Here is a 23,846-nt window from a genome sequence, read left to right on the forward strand (position 1 = left end):
GTATGTAGCGCAATCCTGCTAAACATTTTAGCCGCTAAAAACTTGGGGATTTGGAAGGCTGGTTGTAAGAAGATAGAGTACTTATTGATTAATTAAATTTAAAAACAAGTAAAAAAAATAGGCTGTGGTTTTACAGGAACTCAACCTGAATCTGAGTGAATCAAATCCAATTCAAACACAAACCTCTGTGGCTTTGGCTCGGAGTAAATGTGTTTAGCGCTTTAGCAGTGCACTTTCTGCCCAGTACGTGTTATATTCTGTGACAGCAGCAGTGGGAGGCTTTCATCAGCATGACTGAACAAAAAAAAGGCTGTGAGAGCAGGCCAAAGTTTCTCTGGAACATAAATTAAATATTAATACATGACTTTTTTTCCTTGTACCAGCGACCGTTCTGAAATATACACCAATAAATCTACCGTAAATCTCAGAAACGAACAACGAGTATCAATTTCATGAACAATTATTTTTTTTTTTTTTTACATTTAATATTATCATCTAAATAATTCATCAGCTCATCATAAACGATTAAATCAAATCATTGCTTTTTTTCCCACACACATTTTGGAATTTTTGTTTATTTTTTGCTATAAGTGCATGTCCTGAAATTCATTTCCTTTAATAAAACAGCAAATTTTTAACATTTATTTTCCAAAATTTGTTAATGAAAGACATGTCTGTCTGTGTCGTCTTTTTTTTTAGTTACAGTTAATATTATGGAACCTCTGTGAGCAACTTAGTCCTTCATTTTATTATTATTTTATGATTATTATTATTATTTATCACTTACGTTGTTCTTTCTTTCACCAGCAACTTATTATTTCTCTTTTGAAGTATAATAAAAGAAAACAAAAGCAGCTTAAAAACATCTTCCCCCCACAGACTCTGTAACCTGAAGTCTCACCTGTTTATATATATTTAGAAGGAGTTAAGAGAAAGTCACTGGAAAAGAGTTGCAGGACGACCTGAAAGCAGCAAGAACAGTAATCAAAGCTCCAACAAGAGACAAACATCTGGAAGTGTTGAGACGAAACAAAACAGATACAGTGGAACCTCGGCATACCAATTTTATTTGTTCTGGAGACGAGTTCTTAAGGTGAAAACGACTATTTCCATAAGAAATTATGTAAATGCAGATAATCCCAAAAATATGACCAGTATGACTGATATGAAGCGTACAGTATGTGAACTGCATGGCTGCTTACAAAGAACTGACCCAAGCCAAGCATTCCATGTCAAGGCTCCTCACAGGAAGTCGTGCCACCAAGCTTGGGCTAAAAATAGAACAGACCGCCCACGCCACCAATCTGTCAACAAAAAACGCCCCGGAAAATCACCTAGCTTTTGAGCTCAAGCTGAAGGCGATGTTGGTTTCGTGGGTTGACTCTTAGTTATGTTTCGTTTGTATGCTGAAAATGCTTCGTATGCCGATGCTAATTTCTTGCAGAATATTTCAATTCTTAAGGTGAAAATTCGTAAGGGAGGGCATTCGTATGCCAAGGTTCCACCAGTGTATGGAATAAAACTAGAACTCTTCGATAATTTGGCTCTGAGGCGTGAAAAAAGGGGTTGCGTTTGCGAGAACACCCTTACACACAGAGCTGTATGCGGCGTCCACTCTCCTCAGGCTACAGGCCTTCTTCAGTGCTACAGCTCCCGAGACTTTACACATTATCAAAGGAAATATTTCTCATGCAAGAGCGCTGTAATCACCGATTAAAATATTGTTTTCCTTCCTCTGTCTGGTCTCCGTGGGCCTGCCACAACACGCTGTGGATATCATTTTCACTCCGACCCTGAAGTCATTTGCAACATTGTCACTCAAAAGGATTGAGGATCAGTCAGAGCGAGGAGATTAATCTCTGTCTTTTCCACGTCACGCTCCGGTGAAGAGAAGGAAGTTTTGCGGTCGGCAGCCGGAGCGAGCGCACGCGCCTAATCAGAGCCGCTCTTAATTACCGCCGACTCGGATTGACTAGATATCGCTTAGATGGAGTGTTATCATATTACCAGTGTAATCTAGCTGGAAGGGAAATGGCGTTCAGCCCGAAACGTGACCGGCGTGGCTGTGTTTGAGCTCCTCGAGGCGCGACGCCAGAAAAAACACGGGCTGAGGTTTGGAGATAACGGCTTTGTGAGCTCAGCTCTACATCACCGGCATGACTGAGAGCAGAGCTCTAAATGGCGGTCTCATAGATCCCTATCACCTAACACACACCTTACACACACCTCACACACACAGACAGGCCCATATTTCTCCTCTCCAGCCTTTTTCTATGCATCAATACCTCTCCAACGTCCAGGCAATTAATGACCGCACATTTTTATAACTCTTTCATGGGAGTTTAAAGGATAGCTCCAGCTTCATGGTTGATAGAAGAGCAGGAATTTGTCCATGTCAATATCTTTCAACTCACACACACACACACACACACACACCCCATTATAAAATTATTATCTATGAACCAACACAAACCTACAGCTCTTATTTACAAAAGGTTTGCATGTGTGGAAAAATGTGAAAAGCTTTCAATAACCAAGTAAACTTGCCATCACGCTGTGCTTTTCACATGAACGACGTTCTGCAATGCGTCCGTTTTAAAATGTTTGGTTGAATGAGTGTGTGACACGCGTCGTTTCTAATTGATGTTCGCCGCAAACCGATTCATTTTCCCTTCTCAGTCAAACCACCTGAAAGTCACGGCAGGACTTAATTAATACGTCTGAAAATTATATGTAGAAAATGATACCAATTATACCGTTTATTTAAGGTTTAGTAATGAGAGCGTTTATCTACGTTCTGCCTTTATAGAAAAGTTTGAGTACTGTATGATTCATGCATGGTTTTAAATGCTTCTGACATTTTACCTTTTTTTTTTTTTAAAAAAAAATGTATTTCTTCCACATCGGTGTGATTTAATCAAATTTATTTATTTTGACGTGTGGAAAAAAATTCATTGTGGAAAAATCTAGAAATTATGTGTAAAAGTATCGTGAAAAAAACCCAATAAAATACATGAATCATGTGAGAAAATTCCAAATAAAAAATAGTTTATTAATGATGATTAATCATGATATATGAATTGTGTAAACGTTACATCGCAAAGTAAATAAATTACAAGTGGAAAAATCACTAGTGGATTGTCAATCACGTGATCTGTGTAATGAATCGTGTGTAAAAAATCAAATGACAAAATCAAGTGAATTGTGTAAAATCACACAACTTAAGAAACGAATCGAGAAAAATCACATGAGAAAAAAATTAATCTTGAAATCATGTGAGAACAGCGAATCATAGGTAAAAATTGTGTAAAACCAAATGAAACAAAGTACAAATCGCATGAAAACAGAAATCACGTGTCTAAAATGAAGCGATGATGAATGAATCATGTTCATATAATATTGTGAAACTAAATGAATCATGTAAGAATCACATCTGAGAAGAAATAAGCGTATGTAAAAAAAAAAAAAAAAAAATCACGGAAAACGAAAAGCTCTTGTCTGACTTGTAGAAATTTGGCCTCCGTGTGAAAATGTGAGAAGTGAAATATCTATAAACACAAATTATTCATGTGGTTTTATTTATTTTATTTTTTTTCATTTTTAAAGACATTTTTGTCTTTTTTTTAATTTCCATGTTTTTTTTACACACAATTCTTTTTCTCTCTCTCTTTTTTTTTTTAAAAAAAAGCAATTTTTTTTACATGTAATTCTCTCTTTAAAAAAAAGATCCTTGTTTTTTTTTTACACACAATTCTGTCTATTTTATTTCCATGTGGGTTTTTTCTTTTTTTTTTTTAAAGTCCATGTTTTGTTTACACACATTTCTGTCCTTTTATTATTTCTATGTGTTTTTTTTTTTTCTTTTACAAATTCTTTCTCAATTTTTTTAAAAGTCCATTTTTTGTTTACACACATTTCTTTTTTAATTTCAATGTTTTTTTTTACACACGATTGTTTTTGTCCTTAAAAAAAAAAACAATGAGTATTTTTACACGTAATTCTCTCTTTAAAAAAAAAAGTCCATGTTTTGTTTCCACACAATTTTTTCCTTTTTTCCTCTCTCTCTTTTTTTTTTTTTAAATTTCCATGTGTTCTTTTACACATAATTCTGTTAGATTTTTTTCATTTTCATTTATTTATTTTTTTTGCACACAATCTGTCTCTTTGTGTGTGTGTGTGTGTGTGTGTTAGCACATGATGGCAGCTGTGCTGTAAGTGAACTGATTTCTGACAGTCAGAAGGACATCAGTGTAATGGAGGTGACTGAATTTCTACACATGTGACAGGAGAAAAGAAACACACCCGAGTTCCGGAGTGCAGGATTTTTTTCATCGGTTCTAAGCAGATATCAGCGCCGTGACTGCAGGGGCTCTGAAACTGTCAGTCATCAGTAGGCATCATGTCTCCCCCTCGCTGTAACGTGTTCCCTGGGTTTCTGTCACGCTGTCCTTTATCCAAAAGAGTTCTCAGACCACCATGTGGCTAAACGTTGCTTTTATGGCGTACAACAGCTTCCTGATTGACAGGTATATGTGAGCGTGCATCTGTTGCCAGTTTGTGCACGGAACCCGGGCCAGATGTGGCTCGCTGTTCGGTGCAACGAAGAAGGGGGAAAAAAGCACACGCAGCAAATGCTATCAACCATCTGCTGATGTGCAATGCTGGCCGTATGAACGTATATCTTTGCCACTTCTTGGCCCCGATGGTAAAGACGCATTTGTTGTGAAGCATTTGGTAATAGATAGTTTCAGCTAAAATGTCAGGAAAAACAGCCGGAAACAACCAGAAAAGCTCCAGCGGGAATACAAAGTCCCTAAACATATGTCAACAGCTGCATGACTCGGAATTGCCACTTTATTCTGGTGCCTCTGTTAATCACACAGTATTTGATTAGATCATTTAGACCCAGTGCTGTCGATCGCTCAATTCTGATCAGGTTATTGAATATCACGTTCTTCTCATATCTGATTTTTACACACGATTGGTCTATTTTTAAAATAATTTCAGTGATTCATTTTGCACTTGATTATTTTTTTTTCTTTTTTAAAATTTTTAAATGATTAATTAAATTTCACCCGATCTTTTTTTTTTTTTTTTTTTTTTTACAATTAAGATTCAATTTTTTTTTCATAGACATCAATTTTTAAACAATTTCACCAGACTTTTTTTTTTTTGGACAATTAAGTTTCAATTATGTTCATAGACATTTTTTTGCAAATGGCTGGTTTATTTTCATATGTGATTGCTACATGGAAATTGTTTTTCACTCATCAGTCCTTTTTCAAATTTTGATTTATTTTTTATATGATTTTCAAGGATTCAGTCATTTTCACATTTTCTCATTTGTTTTTTTTAAGCAATTTATTTTTAATACATTTTCCCACATGGTTCATTTACTATATTTAACATTTATAAATTTTATGTTTTACATACAATTCATTTTTTTTTTACAGATTTATTTTACAGTTTTATTTATTGCCACACATTTTCACACCAAACATTTAGTTTTTTACATTTTTAATTTAAGTGATTTATTTGTTTGGACATGGCTGGAAAAATAGCCTTTTTTCATATGGTTCCCACACATGATTTATTTGTTTTTTCATATTTATGTTTGGTTTATTGTGATTTATTTAATTTTTACATAAGATTAATTCATATTTTGTGAATAAATCAGTATATTGATTTATTTGCTTAATTTTGCTTTTGCATAATTTTTTGGGGCTATTTTTTTAATTTCCCACATGTAGAATTTGTGATTTCTTTTCTCCCATGAATGATTCTTTTCCACACGTGATTATACTTTCTTCAATGCCACACATGTTTACAGTAATACCTCGCAGATCCGCTTCTCACGATTTGAGGCTTCACTGATCTGCGAAATTTTCTTTGGAACCTAAATAATTTGCATCCGCAAATTTTTCACAGACCCACGAAATCCTGCAAAAGTGTTTACGGCTAATTTCATGGCAATTTATATATTTTCATGGTTTTTAATGCGAAATTATTAAGAAAAGTTTAGTTTATTAATTTAGTAATATGAATCTAAAAGTAAAATCAACACAATATCAAAATAAATAAAATATAAATGTTATTTTAATGATATCGAACATTGCCATAACGACACGCTATTGGCTGGAAGGGTTTGAAGTAGCCAATCACAGAGCATTAACAGTTTTACCTAGCTGCTGATTGGCTGGTAGCTATGATGCTTTGTATGCGTGCTGTCGCGCTTCATCCCTACCCCCCCTTGTGCTCAGTTCAACACGGGCGTATATTCCGCAAATAAGTGATCTCAGTGATTTTTGCCTTAGCTTTTATACAGGCGATGCTGTACTCTATTTTTACGTCAAACATTTATTTCTTTTTTAAGGGTAATGTATTACATATAACTTTTAAATGAAATTAAAGTGTTTTGGGAGCATGATTGGGGTCATATTTAGGGTTTAAACTCAGTACAGTGTTAGCATTTTTAGTGACTCCACCGAACAGCCACAAAACCTCGTCATTCGTAAAGGGTCCTGGAACGTAACCTAGTGGATGTGTGAGGTATTACTGTATTTCAGTTTAAAGCCGTCAAGTGTAAAAATGTGGAAGGGGAAAAAAAACCCTTGTATGTGATTATTTTTAAATTTTTTTTAAGTGGAAAGTTGATTGCTTCTGAAAGAGCGATGTTTTAAACAGCGTGAGCCTCACCTGTCCGCCTTCTCGACTTGTCGTATTAGCGCCTCAATTATTCAAATCCTCCAGCTGTGTGAAAAATGTCAACGCATTATTTTCAGTTCATTTGATGTTAGACTTTCATTACAGGCGAAGCAGAGGAACCTTCGGTTACGGCAAACTCGTGAGAGCTCTCGCAAAGCGGCGACGCCGGGAACCTCCGGCTATCGCCGCCATATGTTGATGCGGGTCTGGCTTATAGAGAAGAGGCAATCAACCTTGAGTGAGCGCACAATGTTTCATCTCACCTCCACTCAGTTTTCAGTGCTTAATTGTCCACGGCAGCAAGGAAGTCTTAACGCGGTCTGGCTCTGTAACACCTCCTAAAGCCCGCCGAGCTCCTGCAACATGTTCTCTCAAGCCAATTAGGTGTTCTCTACACGTCTGCTGTGGTTCTGTGGACTCAGAAAAGCCACCCAGACTGCAGGGCAAGGAGGCTAAGCCCCTCAGATAGCACAGCAGATAGTGCATGTCCCTCTGATCCCACTTGTTCCAGAGAAGCGGCACTTTGAGCTGCTGCCTTCGCTGAACATGATGGAGATAAATCTGCAGAGAAACGATCCATCCGTCAGACAGAAGAGAGAGAGAGAAAGAGAGAGAGAACTGAGAGAGACTGAGGACTCATAAAACTGGAGTCTTTTCTGACCTCATTTGGAAAGACTAGTCTATACAGATGCTCAAAAATACCACACATGCTACCTGATGTATATCAAAGCTTAGCTATGGATATACACGGAGCGAATGAAGTAACAGAGAAACCTGCTATTAATCTGATAACCGACGCAGAACACAAACACACTCCGTATACCACGAGCTTGTGCTTGATAGACAGTCCATGCAGTTTAACATTGCAGAACAAAATGGCGCTTGCAAACTAAACTACACTTGCACATGCAAATTTGCGACACAAAAGAAAATTATATGTCAGGTTGTGGTTGTGGTTGAAAGCTGAGCCATGAGATCAGGTGTTCCAGGTTTTCTTGCAGCTTCATCCTCAAAGACCAAGCTGGAGACTTATTTAATTCAATGTCATTCATGTTCCGAATTAATGAAAGAGAAAGTTTTATAAAGTAAAATATATGTTTATGAAATACAATAATATTACTAATATTTCCTTTGTGAATTAATTACTGTTTATAGGTAATATTTGTGAGACGCAATTATTTATTAACTTTAATATGTGCATTAGATGATTAAATAAAACAAACAAATAAATAAAAAATATAGAATGCATGTTGATCTTGACATCCTGAAAATAATTCTTACTTATTTATTTATTTATTTATTTATTTATTTATTTATTTATTTATTTATTTCACTGGAGTTAGTGTAATAGTAGCTAGCTACTAACATGCAGTGTCGTGTAATATTAATTTGAGTCTCATATATTTATTTGCTTTAATATATAAATACAATAAATAAATAAATTAATTAATTACAAATTTTATACATGTAATATAGAATGCATGCTCATTCTGACATCCTGAAAATAATCCTTATTAATTAATTAATTAATTTTTATTTATTTAACCTGACTAGTTACTGGAATAGTAGCTAGCTACTAACATGCTTTATGGCATAATATTTATTTGTGTCCCAAATATATATTTATTTTTTAATATATCCATTAAATATTTAAATAAAATAAACATAAATTAATAAATAAATTTTATGTATATAATGTAGAATACATGTTCATCCTGACATCCTGAAAATAATTCTTATTTAGTTGTTAGTTAGTTAGTTAGTTAGTTAGTTAGTTAGTTTGTTAGTTAGTTAGTTAGTTAGTTAGTTAGTTAGCTTTTTTTTTAACTTGGCTAGTTAGTAGCTAGAATAGTAGTTAGTTACTAACATGCTGTATGTCATATAATTTTAAATTAGTATTTATTCTGTATTTGCCATGCCTCTTGTCAAACAAAATTTTGCCAAAATTCTATCATACCTACTATCTCGTGACTTAATAGGATAACCTATATTTTATTATATAGGGATAGAGTTCGCAATCAGCTCGAAAACCTTAAAAAACTGTCCTCCACTCGGGGTTAATGCATGTAAAATCCATTCGTTTACTATAATTATAAACTATAAACTATAAATACCGTAAACTATAAATACTTTAATTCCTCTGAGATCATGTGGTTTTCTTATAAAAAAAATACCAGGTAAGGTTCTGTCTTACAGACTAGAACAGCCAGAAAACCACTCCAAACCTTGTTCTTACATCTATAACATCCTGTATATATTTATGTTTGTCTTCCCTTTTTTTTTTTTACCCTAAGCACACATCGATCCGTTCATCCTGGGATCTATTCAAAGAAACACTAAAACAAGCAGGAGCAAAAAAATCTCTAAGTTTCTATTATATCTCCAAGGGGGATAGATTCCTTTGCGTAATCCCACTCACTAGTGCAGAACAGGATGGGTTTCCATTTCGAGCCTTGGCTTGTCTCTGGAGGTTTCTTCTTCTTCGCATCGTCTCGGAGAGGTTTTCTTTCCTGTTGTCACCCTCGGTTGCTTTGTTAGGGGCTTGGAGCCGGGTTGGTTTGAAGCTGATATGTGACCATGATGAGACGGCTCGGAGTTTTGGTGATGATCTGCTGCTCCGCAGGCTTGGGTTTGAATCCCACTGTCCGATCCCAACAGATGCTTCATGGACATAAAGCGCTTTAGAAAAGTATTTGTGTTTAAGTTTTACAAATTGACTTCATTTGCATTTTACCTTTAGATTGCTATAATATGTTGCACATGATTGTGACACAAACTAAAAGGAAGGTTTATTTAGGGTACTCATACCCCCTGGGTCTATACTTGGTTTCAATCATCTTTAGACATCTGCATTCAACTTTTGAGCAAAATTAATCAGTTATGATCAGTCTTAGCTTGTGAACCATTCCACTGCATGTTTTTCAGTATGCTTAGAGCCATTGTCTTGTTGGAAAGTTTCCTGTATTTAGCTCCATTCTTCCATCTTACCCTCAACCCTGTCCGGTGTTCCAATCTCTGCTGCTTATGAAAAGCATTCCTACATCACGATACCATATTTACATTTCAATTTCTGGCTTTAGCAGATACTCTTATCCAGAGTGGTGTTCAAAAGTGTTTTGAAGTGTCTGTCAATGAATACATTAACACTGGGTCAATAGATCATCGACTTGGGATACCATCAGCCTAAAAACTGTGTTGAGAGGATTTTAAAAAAAAACATTTCTAACACCTCTCTGCTTCATTGCTTCTTTCCACTGATTGATTGATCGTTTTTCCAGAAATGTTTCCAAGTCATTTTTGCTTGGTTTTCACATGATTCTAACAAACTCTGCATGTTTATTTTTCAGGTCACATGACACTTTAATTGTACACAGAATGGTGGACTCAACTCATTCAACTAATCCTGTCACTCCTAATGCTAATTTGTTGCGCCAGAACTAATTTAGGGGTGAATGCAATCACAAACACATTTTTATGTTGTAAACAATTTTGCAAACTGCATGGCTTCCCCAAACAACATCTATATTACAGACTGTAATATACTTTATTTTATTTCAAGGTTGAACTACAAAATGCTGAGTATCAGTGCTCATGTAAGACATTGTACTCTGTGGAAGATGGTTGCTCAGGTAACGTCTGTGATGAGAAGGTAATTCTAAGGAAATCACAGGGCAGTCCAAATACTGTTGGGCAAAACCTCCTTAATCACCCCTCCATCCCCCATATACACCCCAAATTTGCTCAGCTCTGGGCTTGTGCTTCATTTACAGATCACTTTGGCAAATAAATAAATCTAAACATATGGAAAAGTCGTTTAATGTCACGCAACTAATAGCACAGATGGCCAAAATATAGGACCAGCTGTAAAATTTATAAATGACCATATGCCACAAATATAAAGCAGTTTCGATAAACTGCTAAGATAGCAGCCCTAAACATTGATTTAATTGCGAAAGTAGAGATAGAAAAATCTTCATGTAACTCTGCAGCAACACTGCAAGAATGATTAGTCTGTTGCATCAGGGAAAAAAAAAAAAAAAGGTGAGCCGTGACACCAGATGAAAATGACACTGTCTTGGCACAAACTATCAACTTTAGGCTTGCTGTACATCAATCATACCATCACACTATTGCTATAATACAGCATTTCACCCGGATAATGCCTCTGCATCGTTATTAGCATGTCCCAGGCAATAGCAATAAGCATCTGGGTATAAGTATGCGTGATGGTTGAATTTTATAACGACACAAAGCCTAATAAATGGCTGCTTTTAATTGTTTAGACTTACATGAGGTTTAAAGTGACCTTGATTTGCTGCGGATTTTTTGTTATATAAAAAAGGCGTTACTTGCAATCCAGTTCAAGCTCTGTAGCATCGAGTTTTCTGTTTTGTCTCGTTTCGACACCTGCGGCTTTTTCGTTTTGACGTTTTCACACTTTTGTTTTGTCTTTACTTGATTTTTAATATGCAGATCTCATGGTCTTTTAAGTTTGCTATATAAACAAAAGGTTGACTTGACCCAGTTACACACCCAAAACATACCACCCACCCACCGCTAACAACAATCCCACCTCATAACGTTGACCTGAAACTACCCTAAAATGTCATACACACATTTTCTTTTTCTTCGTTTTTGTGTGGGAAATGAGTTCACTTGTGGTACACACACATTTATAATTTTTTTTATTTTTAAAGCATCTGCATTTCTTTTTTCTCTTTTTCTTTTTCTGTAAGTTCCATCTCACGATACTACTTGACAATAAATCTTAACCAGAAAAGCTTCTGTATATCAGAGACACACTTTCTGGGTTACCGAGGTTTTGTAAAAAATAAATTGAAATTATGTAAAATTATAAGTCTTTAACTTTATCTCAAAAGCACAACAGAATTTGTTCAATTCTATACAATCAACATTTCAATTTTCACAACATATTACTTATTAAAAAATTTAAGCCGGTATGCTAACAGGTAAGTAAATAAATCTCATTAATTTAAAATAAATATAATTAATATATAATAATATAATATAATAATGAATGTTTATAATTATAATTCTATAATAATAATAATTAATTAATTATATTTCGTTACATTTTATTCATCATATACTACAATTTTTTCATTACATTTCACAATTTTTCTTCATATAACTCTTAAAATATTGTTCAATTAAATATATATAAATTTTATTTTTATTTTTAATAAAATAAACAACAAAATACTGCAGGATGATGAGATAACCGTAAACATTTCCGCATAGAAACTGGAAATAATAGCTCTGTTTATGATGAACAGCAGGATGACTGATGGGGGGTGTTTGGAAAAGAATGCATATTCATAAAGGTACATGAATATTCCTGGCATTTTTAACACATTTTTAGGCCACTGTTCTAATAGTTTTTTTCACAGTCTTGGCAGAGAATATATATTCCTCTACACGAATGATTTTTAATGGCTCAGAATAACATTCCGTGATTCAATAGTTTGTAGAGCAAACGTTTTAAACAGGAGGCTACCGAAAATAGTCTATTGAAATAGCTCCGTATGCATGAAATAAACACACCCACCCTGTTCCAGTTGGCTTTCTACTATGAGTAAGCAATTTTTTGCAGTCTGGAGGCAGTAAAGAGCTTAATAAAATATAGAAACCGCAGACGCCTCGAAAGTGTGAGAACTGCCATCCCCGGGGAGCTTATCTTAGCAGACGTAAACCCTCCAGAGACGCCTGGCAGTGCATAAGGACAATGCAGGTAAAACAAGCCGAGAAGACACCCAGGTTGAATGAAACTAGCCCACGCTGGCTGACAACACACGCTCGCCTCGTCCCCTGAAGCACTCACATGCTCTCGCTCTCTGCGTTTATTTACTGTGCATCTGTTTGCAGTGAGTCACACGACAAGATGTAGACAAAACAAGAAAGAAAATATAGACCTGCTTTGCAACAAGGTCATGGTGCTTTATTTAAGAATCTGTTTGGTTTACTCTGGTTCACGACTCTCATTGGATGAGAGTGAATATATTTATATTTAGTCGAACTGTATTGCGATGTTTTACTCCGCTTGGCTTGGTTCACGTTCCTGTTACCTGTCAGCTGGTGTTACATGAAATAATTTTAGTTTTTATCTAGCTCACAAGCACCGTTTTATTAATGATGGAATTTGTTCACTTCTCTACAATCAACATGTAAATATTCACAATTAATTAATTCAAGCTAGTATTCTAACAGCTAACTAAAAAACTCATTAATTGATTTACATATATTGAATTATATATATATATAATTTAAATGATTAAATTATTATTATTCAAACTAATTATAATAATTATTATTATTTAAATATTGTAAATAATTGGGAATTGTTTGTGTTACATTTTATGTATATATATATATATATATATATATATATATATATATATATATATATATATATATATATATATATATATATATATATATTAATAATTACAAATTTATTCATTATATATATACAGTTTTTCATTATATTTCACAAATTTACTTGTAACTCTCTTAGGATTCTGATTTCAATTTTGTGAAACAGGGTCATGTTGCTTTATTTACGAATCTGTTTGGTTTACTCTGGTTCACGACTCTCATTGGAGGAGCAGAGTTTCTTCCTGACGATGCAAAGGAAGAAAGTCACATTTCACCTTTTACAGGATTGTGATGTTTGTGAGCTGGCTAGCCTCCCAGCTATTTATTAAAATTATTAGAAACTGATTTATGTTAATGAAAACCAAATTTCTCAAACACAAATTAAACTTAGACATTTGTTTGTTTATTTATGAAACGCAGGACGCTTTTACATTTTTGTTTAAATATTCCAACTTTCATATGCAGGATTGTGAGGTTTGTGAGCTAGCTAGCTTCTTAGCTATTTCCGTTAATGGAACAAAAACAAAGCCCCCCCTCCCCCCACTAAAACATTTCAGTTACTACCCATATTAATATATTTTATAAAGAACTGCCGTATTAAAGCAAGCACAGTCTTGTTTGTATGATATTAATATTCAATGCTGATTGGTCCGGACGATTATCTGTATCAGTAGTTCAGATTATAGTGCCAGCTACAAGGTTGGCTGTAATAGTGCTCTGGATCTCGTGTGTTTTCTCGTGTGCATTTTTATAGTAACAACTTACACATTTAACAACAACAAAAAAAACATGGTCGTACTATGTTGACGATTACTGTACATTTGTTTTGTTTGCCTTTATGGAAGGAAGGAGTCTCCAGTTCTCCAGGCTCCAGTTCTCCAGGCTCCAGTTCTCCAGGCTCCAGTTCTCCAGGTCTCCAGAGTCTCCAGTCTCCAGGCTTCGTTCCAGAGAGATTCCAGTCTCATGGTCTCTTGCTAACATGACATCAGTGTTTCAGTAGCTGAAGAACTAAAAGAATAAGAACTAAAAGAATTAAGCCACATTACAGCACATGATCAAGGTTTATTGTCCTTTAATGTCATGTCCTGGGTTTTTTTTTCCGTAGTTTTAGTATGTAAATAATGATGCTGAAGATATAAATTATGAATTGTTTGACATTTTAACATGACATTTTAATCCACGAGAGTGGAAAAAAGCCTGAGCAAGCTGAAATGAACACTTTTTAACCTTGTTAAAACCTGCTTGACCTAATTCATTACTACTTAATTACTGGTGAATACTAAATGCATCATCAGGACATCGTTAAAGACGAGTTAGATCCTAATATCAAACTTCAACCATCGTGCTGCACAGCTTTGGTCTGTTTGATCATATTAATCTAATCATTAAATTGTCTTTTAATGCATGGATGGATGGATGGATAGATAGAAAAATGGATGGATAGATGGATAGACATATGGATGGATGGATGGATGGATGGATGGAGGGGTAGACAGACAGACAGTTTGATCGAAATTAATCTAATCATAGAACTGTCTTTTAATAGATGGATGGACAGATGGATGGACAGACGGGTAGATGATGGATAGATAGATAGATAGATAGATAGATAGATAGATAGATAGATAGATAGATAGATAGATAGATAGATAGATAGATAGATAGAAACACAGACAAATAGATAGATAGATAGATAGATAGATAGATAGATAGATAGATAGATAGATAGATAGATAGATAGATAGATAGATAGACAGATACACAGACAGACACACACAGACAGATAGACAGATACACAGACAGACACACACAGACAGATACACAGACAGACAGACACAGACAGATACACAGACAGACACACACAGACAGATACACAGACAGATACACAGACAGATACACAGACAGATACACAGACAGACACACACAGACAGATACACAGACAGACACACACAGACAGATACACAGACAGATAGACAGATACACAGACATACAGACAGATACACAGACATACAGACAGATACACAGACATACAGACAGATACACAGACATACAGACAGATACAACTTTATTGTCATTGTATAGTACAGGTACATAGCAACGAAATGCTGTTTAGCATGTACCAGTGTTTTTCACGAATATTTTGATTCTTTGAGCCGTGTAAACGATTCTCCTTATCTGATTTATTCTACACACCACACCACATGCTTTTCTTTTTGTTCAGTTCAGGTTTGTCACAATGACGCCGCTCACATCTCGGCACAAATGCTAAGGTGTCAAAGGGACGGCGGAGCAGGAAGCGACTCCGCCGTGAGTCACCACTTTGCCCTTTAAAGCTATCCTAATGGCTTGTGTCTTCTGCATTTAGAGTCCTAAAGAGACTTGATTATTTGACTCCAGGACATTATGTGCTCAAACTGTCCTTCAGCTATCTGGAAAAAAAAAAAGATTAAAATATGCGCCTAGGCGTTCACTTCTTCTTCTTCTTCTTCTTCTTCTTCTTTTTTTTTATTTATGGAAATTTGCTTGGGAAAAAAAAAGGCCCACACTTCTGTTTTTATCTCACTTTCCTCAAACAGTAGATGGATCCAGGCCAAGAAACAGTGGTTAGACCAGAAGGTATCTAATCATCTGTATCTCGCCTTCTCCTCCCAGCAGAATTAAGTTAAGAGTGTGTGAAACCAAGCCTGGCTGCTTAATGGATTCTCACACACCACATCTCTAGATCTGGGGAAACGGGAGAGGCTGAGTGGAATATGTCTTTGCATTACATTAACTCAACAACCTCGGCTCAAATGACGCTCGTGTAGAAGCAGACGTTTAAGGCTACGAAACTATCGGATCATAAATCAGACGTTTGCACTCTTGGGTTCGTGACCTCTTACGTTGTCGAAGTGTTTATGCTATTTCTAATGAATTTCTATGAATATAAATGGAATATTTAGGAAATGTTTCCTTAAATAAAACTGTTTTAAAATTTTTTAATTATTATTAGTAGTAGTAATTAACCTCCATTTGAACCCACTTTCAAATAGAAAAAAATAAATATATTTTTGTACAACACGCTCACGGTTTCAAGCTGCACAGCAAAACACAATATTCAATATTCAGTTTAATTTTTAGTGACTTTCCTGTAATTATTCAGTCTGTAGCTTGCGTTAGAGTTTTTTTAAGCTTTATGTGGCCATATGCTGTACTGTAGTAATGAATGGTTATAATAATAGATAAATATTTGAATTTAAAATGAATTCTTCTCATGTGTAATGATTGGAAATTGATTTACGTTTATCTCATGAAAACGAAATGTGAACACAACCTAAACCCAGACATTTGTAAGCACTTATTTATGTGTCCTCGCGGCTGTGAGATCATCGCCACAGTCTTGTTTGGACGTGACTGCCAAGATGAGACGTGTGCTTTGGCGTTTTCGATTAGATATTCTGACTTTCATACGCTGCTGTGCGATGGCACAATCCCGGAATGGGACTTTATGTTGTGAGCAGGGTTGCCATGTTTCAGAAAATTCCCCAAACATAAATACATCTCAAAAACTATATATAAAGACTTAAAACTGCCAAATTATGAGCTGGCAGACTGAATCAGAGCTTCTCTGGAATACAAGTGGTCAGAGGAAGGACAACTGGTGAACTTGCAACAAGCTCAAGGGTGCTTGACTCGTCGATGCACATTGAGAGTGAAATTGCTGAAAAAGTTCATGCTGGCTTTGGTAGAAAGGCGTCAGAACTCGCAGTGCATCTACATGTATGGTCAAGGTCTTTAAGATTCTCTCCTGAAAGTTCCACAGGACACCTAGTAGAGGAATAAAACTGTAAAGTCAAGTAAAAGTTATCAGGAGTGAAACGATTTAAAGGATTAAATGTTAACACGCTTTTACATTTTTATTTAGATCTTCTGATTTTAATATGCTGCTTTACTCTCATTCGCGAAAGGGACTCATAAAAACATTGTCGATTAGATGAGCAATGAGAAAATTTTTTTTTGCCCTCTCAGATATTGTTTTAGGAGGCCTCTGATGTAGAAATTAAAGAATTTTTTTTTTTTTTTTTTTACATTTTAGTAAGTTTTTAGGGAAATGTTGTAATATTCCAACGTTGGGCCTAGTTGGGAGCAGAATTTCTGTATTTGTACTCACTTTGTCTGAACAGATATACAGAACATTTAAGCATTCATTTGCAGGTTTGATTGCTTACTTAGCCCCCATAACAGTATATATCATGAGTAATAATCACACAACAATTATAGTTTTATGAATAAGCATTTATTAATAAAAATATTGGAAAAAATTGTATTTACAAAACTTTTACATTTTGGACTGCAGCACACTGAACAGATGACCTTTCTGTGCTGGTGGCATTCTGAAATGGAAAAAGTAAAAAAAAATTAAATTAAATATGTGAATAATACATATGGGTCTTATGTTGTAGTAGATAAACTGAAAGAATAGACAGGGTGGTAGACCATGTGTCGAGGGTAGAGATCTAAGTGTTATCCATTAAAGTATTATCATTTCAGTGCAAATGCTAATCAAAATTCCACTACATTCAGACAATACTGTCTGGCTGGCTATCTCCCCAGAGCACTTACAGGTTCACATTCAAGACCATTCACACCTGTCCCTGAACAATGCAACAGGCATCCCCCAAAAAATCCAGAACATTCAGAGCCTGATGCTACAAACTGCTACTTGGTCAACACTCATAAAAAATCTCAGGATCATTTAGAAGTTAAAAAACAAACAAAAAACTACAAAGATACAGGGAGTTTCAGATACTGCTATAGATGATGGAGTTTCAAATACCACATACAATTTATACCTGTGTTTACTTATGGTCTAAGCTAAACTAAAGCTAAAGCATTTAGAACTTAGTTATAATGAATCATCTAACACTTTAAATTTCTACTACAATTTTTTTTCGAGTTGTGACCATGTGAGAAGTGCAGTGTCCTTATGTAAGGTGTAAGGAGCACAGGCTATTTTGACTACCACTCTGGCCCAACGTTGTATAATTACAACAAAGACATAACAAGCTCTAAATCAAATTTGATGAATGTTTTCCAAAGTAACTAAATATGTATGTGTTCTAGACATTATAATAAACACAACAAAAAAAATATTTAAGGAATTTTACTTACTTGAATCTTGACAAATCCAGTCATGCAAAAAAAAGGAGATGAGCTCAACACGAAGTTTGCAGGTAGAGTGAGTTCATGGCCAGATGACCGGACCTATAAACACTTCTATCCAAAAGCATTGTGAGGACAAACAATAGGACCCATTAACTATGTAAATGTGGTCTTGAGAAAAAAAAAAAAACCTTTGCAGGCCTTTTTTTAGAATTGTTAAAAGTGATGTTGTAATTCTGCAACAGTGGGCTTTACAGGGTTAATAATATTTGTCGTCCAAGTTAGTCTAATCGCTAAATAAAGAAAGTACCAGGCCGCTAGATTTTTCTTATATCCACTGGGTTAAGTTATTATTATAATGATTGCACTGCTGTAAAACACAACACAATGCACGTGAGTAGACGTGACTAGAAGCCATTTCTCAGCTGAGAACATCATCAACTAACTCAGCGCTTGGGTAGCTGCTATAATTTAAGCGATAACAGGAACTTAAAGAATTAAGCCACATTACGTCCTGATGGTTTTTGCAATGTTAGCATGTAAATAATGATGCTGAAGCTATAAATTATGAATTGTTTGACATTTTAACATGACATTTTAATCCACCAGAGTAAAAAAAAAAATGCTGAGCAAGCTGAAATGAACACTTTTTAACCTTGTTAAAACCTGCTTGACCTAATTCATTACCGCTTAATTACTGGTGAATACTAAATGCATCATCAGGACATCGTTAAAGACGAGTTAGATCCTAATATCCAATTACAGCTATTGAGCTGCACAGATGAAACTGATTTAAATTGGTCTGTTTGAACATGTAAATCTAATCATTTAATTATTATTGATGGATGGATGGATGGATGAATGGATGGGTGGACAAATGGAAAATTGGTGGATAGATGGATAGGTGGATGGATGGATGGATGGACAGGCAGACAGACAGACAGACACAACTTTATTGTCATTGTACAGTACAGGCACATAGCAACAAAATGCAGATGCCAGAAGTGCAAACTAGAAACTGTGCAAATGAACAAGTGCAAATAAATATGTAAATATATGCACATCAACAAATAAGGCTATGGCAGGTAGCATGTGCATAAAAATATGTGTATGTTTTACTGAAATGTGATGTTTTTGGGGATTGTTTTTATATTGATTTGTCATCCAAGGTTAATCGCTGAATAAGAAAGTAGCAGGCCATTAGATTTTTCTTACATCCACTGGGTTAAGATATTATTATAATAACGCAGTGCATGAGAGCTTAGCTATTAAACACAACACAAAGCACATGAGTAGACGTGACTAGAAGCCGTTCCTCAGCTGATAACATCATCAACTAACGCGGGTTTTCACGATTAAACCATTGACAATGTGAGCAGCGATCTTTATCTAATTATCTGTAAAAGGAGCCTCGCATTTGCATTAATGATCCCAGATCTCCAGTAATGGCCGCACTGTGGGAAAAAAAAAAAAAAAAAGTACGTCATTAGAATTCCTCGTTCATCCTATTGACCCGGCGCTCCACGCAATCCATTCGTACAAAGGCTAAAAAACGTCAATTGCGCAATTTCCACTGAATCAGGGTCTAATCAATGCTAGTCATTTACAGTTGCTCAAGCTCTCCGAGTGATGAAAGAGCGCATTAAAGCCTTCGAAGGAAGAAATATAGATCAGAGGCTGGCAGAGGGTCTCGTTTCTAAACCAATGGCGAGTAGAAGTAAGTTTACGAGACTGACCGGCGCGGTATGGTGGCTCCGTCTCTCGGTAAAGTCAACACGATGAGCTGAACCGCACACCACAGGGAGGGATATTAGTGCAAGGTTACATCTGTAAGACAAGCAGCAATTAACATGAAGATAAACAAGAAAGATCTGATATACAGAGAAGTTCTGAGAAGATAATATTTATTGAGGCTCAGGTCTGGACACGGTCAGTCCTCTGCACAGCAGGACGTGTGTATTCAACACGCAAGCCTGAGGACATGCATGTTATCTTGGCTTTTAAGGAATTTGGCACAAGCACAGCTCCACCCTCCGCAAAATGGGATATAATGCAATTCTGCAAAGAAGTGTAGAACATTCTGGATTTTCCAGAATACATTATAGGAAAATATGTGCAGCTGTTTGTTTTATAAAGATTTTATTTTAAACATTTTAAATGAAAATAAATAATAATAATAATAATAATAATAATAATAATAATAATAATAATAATAATAATAAAAATATATAAACAATATATATATATATATATATATATATATATATATATATATATATATATATATATATATATATATATATATATATATATCCGGTTTGGTCCCAGGTTTAGGTTGAGATACAGATTATATATAATATAATATAATATAATATAATATAATATAATATAATATAATATAATATAATATAATATAATATAATATAATATAATATAATATAATATAATATGTTTTATTGCTGCTTTCTGCATATGGAAGAAAAGATTGATCATAGTGTCACATATTTAGTGCAAAATAAAATAAAATAAATTAATTAATAAATAACAAAAAAAAACAAACAGAAAAACCGTCAGTCATCTGATATTAAATATTTTTTCATGATTTGAACATCAGTTTTTGTAAAGAGATCCACTTAATTCTTTAATTATTGTTATTTAGTTAATTATGGAGCTTATCTGATTATTAAAACATTATTAACACAATTTGTTAAATATAATAATAATGATTTATTCATGTTAACCAATGTTAAGTTAAACAATTTATAATTAGAACTTTCCATGTTGACCTTTAGGTTAAAAAAGGATCTCTCTGAAGCTTGTGGGAAGGCTTGCCAAGTTTCAGAATACATCCCCAACATAAATACATCAAAAACGTGTATATAAAGACTTAAAACTGACTAAATTGGCATTTTGTGAGCTGAAAGACTGAATCTTCAAGATGTCCCCGGTTTGTACTGGTTAGTACCTATCAAGACAAAAAGAAAGAAAGAAAAATAGCGGTCAGAGGAAGGACAACTGGTGAAGCGGTGACAGGGTCATGGGTGCTGGAGGCTCATTGATGTGCATGGGGAGTGAAATTGCAGAAAAATGTCATGCTGGCTCTGATAGGAAATAGAAAAGTGTCCGAACTATTAGAGCATCTACATGTGTAGTCACATTTGTTACAAGACCTTACCAGAAAGTTCCACAAGACACCTAGTACAGGAGTAAAACTCACCGCTAAAGTCATCATGATTTAAAAGAATTATTGTAAATCCCACCCACTGCTGCTTCAGAGTCTTCATTTCTCATGTAGTTCGGATATTTGGGCCTAAGTGCACACGTATTTCTCGTGTCAAGGCTTTTTTTGTTTCTTCACAAAGAATCTTAGATTCGTGTTCTAGCATTGTTCTGTCAATCCAACAGAAATCTTTGATCCTACAGAAGTGTCTATTAAATCCTGACCAGACAGAGCAGAGCATGAAACATAAAAGTAGAGGCAGTGGGAGTACGAGTCCGGCTCCGTGCCCGATTTGGTGGAATATCTTCAAATAAAACACGCTGTTAGATGTCACCTTAACGAAGGCTGTTATAGAAATTTAAGAGATGATGGGGATTTTAAAAAGGCATGGCGCTGTATAATGTGCTCCGGATGACACTGTATCTCGGGCTGATTGCATTTCTGAGAAGAAAAGTTATTCGCCCTTGTTCATTAAACTTCCTTTAGATTCGAGGGAAAAGAAATAATAAACCGCCTGATTTAAGAAAAATATGTGTGTGGAATGGAAATGAGAAGGAATTTGAGCTTTATTAGTTAATAAGATTTGGTCATGTGGAAACAAGAATCTGTGGAGGAGTCCACAGATATTCCAAATTAATATTTAATATTCCAAATTAAATGTTCACATAATTTAATTTTCCCTGCTTTTCCCTATTAAGACATTAACAAAGTACCATTTAATTGAGCTTAAGAATTAATTAATTTATTTAAATGATCATTTTTCCTTTTTTTTAAGCATATTGTGTATCATAGACATGTCATCACATATTGTAATTTGTTTCATGTTGTATTTAGTTTTTTTTTCCTTTATATTTAGAAGATTTTTTTTAAATTTCTGATTTGGAAAGTATACAAATTGATCAATTAATAAATATATTATGGTCAGATGTTTGAATCGAATCAAATCAACAAGTAAAGGAAGTGAAATAATTTTTAAAAAGTCAGTAAGTTTTCTGCCACAAGAAAACCTCCAATTCCAAATGTAACTATAAACGGATAAAAAGCATGGTGCATCGTTGTTTAGTAAATTTAAATGTAATAATGCACAGATTTCTGTGGCATAAAATGAACAGAGGAATCAAACACCACCACCCTGACTTTAATTCTTTTCCTCTAACAGCACACCACCCTTTTTTATTTTTTTATTTATTTTTTTTATTTCTCACATATCCTGTATCAGAGTGTCTGGCAACCGCCTTGTCCTTGTGCAGTATTTCAGTGTTTTGCTTTCAGGAGTTCCTATTTCCCATTTGTCAGCTCATAACAGACCTAAAGGTCTAAGAGCAGCCGCTTCCCACAGCCATTTGTCAGCTCCTTTCCGACAAATACGGTTTGTCGTCCTGCAGACAGTTTGATCAGATTTGGCGATTTATACCCACTGTAACAAAGCCATCATTGGTTCTGTGGCATCTGATGGGAATTTAATAGTCTGTGGACCAAAAAAAAAAAAAAAACCTTCTAAAATGTTGCAAGAATTAGATACTGATCTATAAAGTCAAGAGAAACATAATTGTGTAACCGGTGCACTTTATCTCAATGACGCTGTCTAGGTCTCTTGCTAAACACTGCGACGGCTAACTTTTCAGGATAAGATGAAATGATTTACCAGAACAATTTAACAACCCAAAATACTGAAGTAAATTTGATCAAACGTTAGTATTGTTCATTATTGTAACTGTAACCGAAATATCAGTTCTGTGCTCTGAGAAGGACGTTGTTTACATGTTGCATGTGAAACCTGGCAACCCTGCTCACCAAAATCAAAAATTAAATGAGTAATTTGCAAATAAATAAACAGAGAGGGGGATAAATAAATAAATAAATAAACAAATAAATAAGAGTAATTAGAGTGTGTAATGAGTATCTGTATGGGGCTCTGGATTAAAAATAGTTATTTATTTAATTTTTTTTTAAGTAATTTACTGTGTTTTAGTTGCTCTTAAAACGGTTTAATGCGACTGTAAGGATCCTGTTTTGATGTAACAAACCCAAATGCTGACATCATTTTGATAAAATTTCATTAGTTGATTTTTGTTGTTAGCTTTAACCCAAAAAAGTTTCTTGCTTTGAGAAGGATATTGATATAAAACATAATTAGCAGCACTATACTGTATCGTTATATACCTTCATAAAACCAGTGATAGATGACGTGAACAACAGGGATTTATACCCTTTACATCTGTCAATCATCAAGTGGTGAGATTTATTAGCCAGCGAGTGAACATATTGTGTTAAAAGCATCTCTGATGTTGACAAGGGCTAAATTTTGAAGGCTAGGCGATGAATCAGAGCTTCTCCAAAACAGTAGGTCTTGTGAGAATTTTTGAGACATTTATCTTATCTT

This window comes from Hemibagrus wyckioides, linkage group LG09 (genome assembly GCF_019097595.1).
Source record: "Hemibagrus wyckioides isolate EC202008001 linkage group LG09, SWU_Hwy_1.0, whole genome shotgun sequence".
NCBI lineage: Eukaryota > Metazoa > Chordata > Actinopteri > Siluriformes > Bagridae > Hemibagrus > Hemibagrus wyckioides.